Genomic DNA, 8,227 nt, shown 5'->3' with positions numbered 1-8,227 from the left:
GAGGCTGGCTTTGAACCCCTGTGATCCTCCTGTCTCAGCCTCCCAAGTACTGGGATTACAAGCATATGCCACCACGCCCAGCTGGTGTCTTAGAATTTAAAATAACATTCCAGTTAATTAAGTGGGTTTTCTAAATTGCTCACATATAGGAAAACAATATTGGAAAATGGCTTTATTTTGGGGTCTTTGTTATTTTTATTTTTTACTTTTTGGATCTGGGATTGAACACAGGAGCATTTTACCTTGGAGTGAAACCCCTGGCCCACTTTTATTTTGAAACATTCTCACTAAATTTCTGAGGCTGGCATGAACCTACAAGCCTCCCAAGTACTGGAATTACAGTTATGCACCACCACATCCAGCATCTGCATTATTTTATCTATTATTACTTTGTGTGTGTGTGTGTGTGTGTGTGTGTGTGTGTGTGTGTGTGGTACTGGGGATGGAACCCTTCTACCTCTGGGCTACACTCCCAGACCTATTTTTTAATATTTTATTTGGAAACAGGGTCTCTTAAGCCAGCAAGACTGGCTTCCAACCTGCGTGATCCTCCTGTCTCCACCTCCCAAGCAAGGATTACAAGCGTGCACCACCATGTCCGGCTTATCTATTAATTTTTTAAAACCCAGTTTGGGGTATAACCTCTCTGTTATACCCCAAACCTGATTTTATTTTTTATTTAGATACAGGATCTCACTAAGCTGCAGAGAGCCTCCCTAAGTAGCTGAGGCTGGCTGCAAACTCATGATCCTCCTGTCTCAGCTTCCCAAGTATTGTGATTAAAAATGTGTGCTACTATGCCTGGCTTATTGTGTGTGTGTGTGTGTGTGTGTGTGTGTGTTTTGCTGGGGATTAAATCTAAATGCATTCTACCTCTGACCTACACTCTGGCCCTATTTTTTATTCTTTTATTTTTGTAACAGGGTCTCACTAAGATTCAGAGGGCTTCACTAAGTAGCTGAGGCTGGCCACAAACCCAGAGCCTCCTGTCTCAGCCTCCTAAGTACTGGGATTTCAAGCGTGTGCCACCATGCCTGGCTTATTTTTGGGTCTTTACTAAACCAGTAAAAATATTGCTGGAAATATACATTGCTGTTAACTGAGTATTTAAAAATCCTACTGGGCATGGTGGCACATGCTTGTAATCCCTGTACTTAGGAGCTTGAGATAAGAGGATTGCAGGTTCAAGGACATCCTCAGCAAGTAGTGAGACCCTGTTTCAAAATAAAACGATAAAATAAAGTAAAGTAGGGGCTGAGATGAAGCTCGGAGTTAGAATGCCCCTAGGTTCAATCTCCAGTACCACAAAAAAATAAATAAATAAAAATAATCTCAAGCTATGCCAGCAAGGTAATTAGACCACACTGACCAATAAATACCTACCATACCATCAGAGGCCCCAAAGCAAAAGGAAGCCCAACCAACAAAAAAGAAACTGTAGGCATGAGTGGAAAGGAGTTTGTATGTCAAGGTTTTTAGTTCAAAATGACTGAGTTTTCCCACAGGAAAAAGAATGACATAAACAAAACTAGAGGGATAAGCACATTGCAGAGGGTTGGAGAAAGTTGCAAGTGATTTGTAAAGGATAATATATTAAAAGATATATAAATGTATAATAAGGTTGGTTCACATTAAATGTATTGATTGTATGTATTCCAGGCTGAAACAATTTGCTTAATTTTTTTTTCTGCCTTTGGTAAAGTTTTACAAAACCTGTGTTTCCTGCTGTGTATTGACAATCATGTTTTAGATATTTCTGTCTCCAAAAACATACAGGACTAGTTACATTATGATCATCTTCTTTATGCAAAGTTACAAATGGGATTTGTTTTATTCCTGATAGTTCTGTTTTGTGTTTTTCCTAAAGAGCTATGTAACTGTTGTTAGCATTTAACAAAAGTACAACACCCAAATAGTGTTTTGAGATAACCATCACTTGTGCGGCATCTTAAAAGGAATGGTGAAACTGACCTCCTGGGTGTTCAATAACTGAGACCTAGAGAATGGTTAGGAAATATAGGATTAAGGAAAAGCAGCTAACATTGGTCCTAGTCCTCCAAGGTCAAGTAGGACTCAGGAAAAAACTGCAGAGAGGCTTCTGGAACTCTGGTAAGTCATCTGACTTTCTAAGTCAGGGAACTCACAAAAGTCCTGGAGACAGAACCATCAGCACATACTCTACAAAAAGAGGGTCATAAGAGAGGAAAATGTGCTCTATGCTTCAAGTGAAGCCAAGTAGTGGGGAATGCCATGACATGATGTGTCCTGGCAGAGGGCACAACTGGTAAGGGTGAAGTCTCACCAAGTATAACCCCGAGGAGCCCTGACTGACCTTAACAGCAAAAATTGTTAGAAAAACATGCTTGCCCAACATAGGGCCACCAGCTTGATCTTGGATCCCCAGAAAAACAGTATAACCAGTATGATATGTGCTACTTCAGGGGTGACAAAAAGGATCTGTACTAAAACCATTTATATAGTACTTCTACCTTTAAGCCCACAACAAAATAAGATGACACTTTTACCCAGAACCTCTCTCCAGGTATGTTCTTATAAGATGCTGTAAAGTTAAACCTGCCATTCCTGAGTTTTCACAGGTTCCTCAGACACTAAAAAAATGGATTTGTGTAATTTATGTCAGAAATTTCCTGGTATATCTTGTCTAAATATGACTAATAATTTAACTGGACAATATTCACAGGTCAAAAGGACTCTTTGGATATGGTTCCTCCTGGACAGTATGGCTCCTGCCCTTTCTAACTCCTTTGCTCGTTTTTCTCCTATCCTACTCTTTGAGCCATGCATAATCAATCTAATTATGCTACAAATTTGAAAAATCACTAAATGCTTGCAGACCAAAAGCCAATACATTCTCCTCCCAAATGTACAGAACCTTCTTTCTAATGATCCTCACAGTGCCTACAACATAGCTTCTAGCCCTAGGTCTAATAAGTCGGGTCCCTCCCCTCCCCCACATGATCTCGCAGTGGGAACAGGAGGCGGAACCCAGGAGGCAGAAGCAAGAAGTGGAGATATCAGGAGAATCCAGGTGCCTCGATACTCCAAACATTGCGAGATTACAGATGTCATGAGAGAATCAGCATGCCTATAAAGCATCGGTGCTTCCGATCCACCACGTGACTCAGCCAGCTGATCAGGAGTATGCACAACTCTCCAGACGCGTGGCCTGTCGGTCCCTTCCTCCACAGCTGGCTGACTCTCCGGAGGGTGCTGGGTCTGAATAAAGCAGCGGTCTCTGATAACCCAGTTGGTGTTTTTACCTCCCTTCTAAACCCCCTAACTCTATTTTCAACCTTTCAAGGTTTATCTTCATTCCATTGCCATGCAGGAAGTACTCAGAGTGAATATGGCTGCTCTCTCCCAGTATAAATATTATAAAACCTCTGGAATGTGGGCCCTATGAGGTCTGATTGCGAGGCCTGGGTGACAAAAGGAATTTACAAAGGTGGATAAATGCCTCTAACCATCCCCCTTTCCCCAGCCCCATAAATTTACCTGTCTTGACCCGCTGTTAAACCTACCAATCGGAGAAATGCATGACTACCTTGCTCTCCCTTTCTCCTAACAATCCATAAAAGTCCCTAGTCTATAAGTTTTTTTTTTTTTTTTGGTGTGTGTGTGTGTGTGTGTGTGTGTGTGTGTGTGTGTGTGGTACTGGGGATGAAACCCAGGGTCATTCTGCCTTTGAGCGACACCCTCAGCCCTATTTTTTGTATTCTTTTTAAATTTTTAATTAATTAATTAATTTATTTATTTATTTATTTTCTGTGGTACTGGGGATGGAACCCATGGGCATTCTACCTCCAAGCTACACCCCTAGCCCTATTTTCTATTCATTTTTTTGAAACAGGGTCTCACTGAGTTACAAAGGGACTCACTAAGTAGCTGAGGCTGTCCTCAAACCGCGATCCTCCTGTCTCAGCCTCCCAAATGCTGGAATTACAAGCCTGTGCCACCACGCCTGGCTGCCCTGAGTCTATAAGGAAAGGGTCTCCTGTCTTTTGTGGACTCTCTCCTGGTCAGCCCCCTCCCAAGCTCCATTCCAATTAAAGAGCCTGCTCTGGCCTATAGACCTGTGTTTTCTTTATCCCTGTATTTGCTAACAAATAATACACACCCTTTCAAAGGTATCATTGAAATTCATTTGAGCACAGTTGAAAACAGTGGATGGAGATGGAAATGCCAAGATGTGGCCCTTCTTCTTCTCTAGCTCATCCCCAGCAATTGCTGGAAACTTACCCAACTCTAGCAAACAAAAGCTCTGAGTGAAAGGAAGCATCTCTTCTGAAGGCAAGTTAGCAAGACATCTACTATTCCAGTGTGGGCAATTGAGGAGGTAGAAAAAAGCAGACAGGTAGGGCCAGAGGACCATGGTAGAAAACTCCATTTCCTGAGAGGCAGAAGATGCGAACTAACTTCTAAAACTCCTGAGAAGACCAGACCTCCCAAATGTCAAGTGATCGTGAGATCAAAAGCCTCCTGGGCTTCACGAAACTCCAGTTGTTTCAGCTGATAAGCAATCCTAGGAGATTACCCGCGAGTCCAGGAAACAGCATCTGGGACCCCAACCAAGAGAAGGAGACTCAAAGAAGGTCACTCTGCAAATACACTCGCAAATCCCAGGAAACTGTCTCTGAGACCCCAACTCAAAGGAGACTTAAAGAAATATAGAAGTCCATAGACCAGCCGCTCTCAACAGTTTTTCCCATTCTGGGAATCTCTCTCTTTGGGGAGCATTTCTCTCTCTTGCAGTTCATGTCGGTTTTAAGAGCATGAAGTGTGTAATTGACAATGGTACTTGGCCTGGGCAATTCCCAGGTAGTGACCAGAAGATACCCGCTGGACATCGAGGCCCACCGAGGCCCTTAGGAGTGACCTGCACCTCTCTTTGGTAGATTGCCTTGACTTTGGGAGAAGATTGTAAATGATGGCATGTGGCTTAGCTACTCCCAGGTAGTGTCCAGGAGGCAGCTGCTGGACTCCCAGGTTCCCACTACCCACAGGGTGCTCTGCCTCTTCTTCCTTTCCCCATTCTTTTTACAATAAACTCCCTGCTCACTTGTCTGTTTTCTGTGTCATCAAGCGCGCGCGCACACACACACACACACACACACACACACACACACACTCACACACGAAAAAAAAAAAGAAAGAAATATGTAGGCCAGGCATAGTGATACATACCTGTAATTCCAGCAATTTGGAGACTAAAATAGGAGATGATAGGTTTGAAGACAGCCTGTACAGCTTATCAAGAGCTTCAGCAACTTAGCAAGAACCTATTTCAAAATAAAAAATAAAAGGGCTGGGGATATAGCTCAGAGACAGAATATCTCTGGGTTTAACCTCTGGTTCCAGAAGAAAAAGAGAAAAGGAAAAGAAAGGAAAAGAAAAGAAAAGAAAAGCCGGGTGTGGTGGTGCACACTTGTGTTGGTTGAAGCGACTTGAGGAGGACTTGTTTTCCCAGCTTAAGGGCCTTGGCTGCCGGGTGTGAAACAGCTTCTTTGGTCCCAGGTTGAGGAAGATATCTGTCAGTGTGTTCCCGAAGGAGGTGCTTGAGAAAAGACAAGTAAGGGAGGTAGGAAGCCAAGGGAAGGGGATCCAAAGGGAGAGAGTGATTAAGCAAAAAAGGGCGACCATACAGCAATTCCAAGGGGCTCATGAAGGTGGGGCTTCGAAGGGTGGCCATACGCCGGGCAGAGCCAGTGGTAGGAGTTTGGGCCATGACACTTGCAGCTCCAGGAAGAGTTTTGTTAGATGGTTTTTAAGAATACCATTCAAGCTGGACATGGTGACACACGCTTGAAAATCCCAGAATTTGGGAGGCTGAGACAGGAGGATTGCAGTTCACAGACAGCCTCAGCTACTTTGTGAGGCCCTTTGCAACTCAGTGAGATGCTGTTTCAAAATAAAGGGAAAAAAATAGGGCTGGGGTATAGCTCAGAGGTAGAATGCCCCTGGGTTCCATCCCCAGTACCGCAAAAAAATCAATACTACTACTACTACTACTAATAATAATAATATTGCAATAATGCTTAGGGTGTAGCTTGGAGGTAGAATCTCCTGAGTTCATTCCCCAGCGCCACAAACAAAAATAAAATAAAATAATAAGTAAGATCATGAAAAAGTTTCCAAAGAAGACCAAAACACACTAAATCATTTTGTGACTACTAGATTGACCTCGTCCACATATACCTCCTCCCACTTACCCCTCTCAAAAGTCTATAAAAAAGGGTCACGAACCCCCGCATGTGTCTCTCTCAGGTAGCCTGACTTCTTCCTTGAATGTGGAGTTCTTATTTTCCTAAATAATCTCTGTGTTCTTTGACTGATTTGTGTTGAAATTCTGTGTGTGTGTGTGGGGGGGTACTGGGGTTCCTGGAATCCCTTCTATCTCTGGGCTACACTCCCAGACCTATTTTTTATATTTTTATTTGGAAACATGGTCTCTTAAGCCAGCATGGCTGGATTCGAACCTGCGCGATCCTCCTGTCTTCGCCTCCCAAGCGCAGGGATTACAAGCGTGCGCCACCACGCCCAGAAACTGTTTTTGAAATTATTTTCTGTGGTATAAGCCAATGGCCTGGCTAGTCCTGAGTCGTGGTCTCTTCACAACCAGGAACTCCTCAGTTTGGTGCCTCATGAAGGCTTGGGAGCACCGTTCCTAACCCAGCTGTATAATTAACAACAAACACAGCTCCATCATGTCTTTGATGGCCCTGGACATAGAGAGGCCCAGGCAACACACACTGTAGACTCAGCAAAAAAGGTCTTTCCTGATTGGGCGTGGTGGTGCACACCTGTAATTCCAGTACTTGGGAAGCTGAAACAGGAGGATCACAGGTTGGAAGACAGGTTCAGCAATACAGTGAGACTCTCAGCAATCTAAGACCCTGTTTCCAAACAAAAAATAAAAAGGGCTGGGAGGCTGGGCATGGTGGTCTATGCATATAATCCCAGTACTTGGGAGGATCACAGGTTCACAGCCAGCCTCAGCTACTTAGTGAAATCCTCCCTATTTTAAAATAAAGAATAAAAAATAGGGCTGGGAGTGTAGCTTGGAGGTAGAATGTCTCTGAGTTCAAACCCCAGAGCTGCAAAAAAAAAAAAAAATTTTTAAAAAGGGTTGGGATTGTAGCTCAGAGGTAGATTGCCCCTGGCTTCAGTCTTGAATACTACAGAAAAAGCACCCATCCCAGAAAGAAAACGCTAGCAAATTCTTGCTAGCTTTCCTCTCTCAGTGTATTTGATCACCATATTTCTTTCTTAACAGAATTTCTCCTTATCTGAATTCAATTACTTGTGTGCGTTTTTACTTATATTTTATTTGTGGTACTGAAGTTCCTGGAAGCACTTCTACCTCCGGGGTACGCTCCCAGACCTATTTTATATTTTTTTATTTGGAAACAGGGTCTCTTAAACCAGCTCTGCTGGCTTCAAACCTGCGCGACCCTCCTGTCTCCGCCTCCCAAGAGCCGGGATTACAAGCGTGCGCCACCATGCCCGGCTTGTGTGCGTTTTTATTGTCTGCTATACTCTTCCACTTTGAGGCCCGAATCTTGTTCCTCTTGCTCATTATTGTATCCATGATAAATACAATGCCTAGTATATCTTGTAATGAAAAGTTCTGTAGGGAGTGAATTATCACCAGGAATTATGCAAAAAATTGTAGTCAAATATAAATGTAGCCAATTCTTTACAGATTCTTTTCAGTTATAGGTATTGGGGCTTCTTTATGATTTATGAAAGTTGTGTGACATGACAAGTGAGCAAGAGAGAAATGTCTGCTTAAGGGTTTTGGGTATCTAGGAAAGAGGTGCCATAATTAAGGAAATCCATTATTTGTTGTTTTATCTAGTTCTGCACGTACTTTATTTCCCATTGAATTCCTGGAGTGCAAAGCCAGCTTGTTGATTTCTGCTTCCCAGAATAAACACCAGAATACTTCCCCGGAAGGTAGTGGGCGCTTATTAGCTGTATGAGAACCACCCTGGGGGTCGGAAACGCATAGCAATGAACCGATTTGGATAGGCTGCAGTTCTTCCCCAGGGCAGAAGGGGGCGCCAGCGTCACACCAGCCTGGCCGCGGGCAGTTCTTGGCCCCTCCGGCTGACCGTCCAACGAAGGGCCCCCAAGCTAATGAGGAAATTAGCCAATAGAAAACCGTCTTAGTTGGGGGTTCTGACAGAGTTGCCCAATGAGCGCA

Source organism: Muscardinus avellanarius, assembly GCF_963383645.1.
Source record: "Muscardinus avellanarius genome assembly, chromosome: 10".
Lineage (NCBI taxonomy): Eukaryota > Metazoa > Chordata > Mammalia > Rodentia > Gliridae > Muscardinus > Muscardinus avellanarius.
This window is presented reverse-complemented; position numbering follows the sequence as displayed.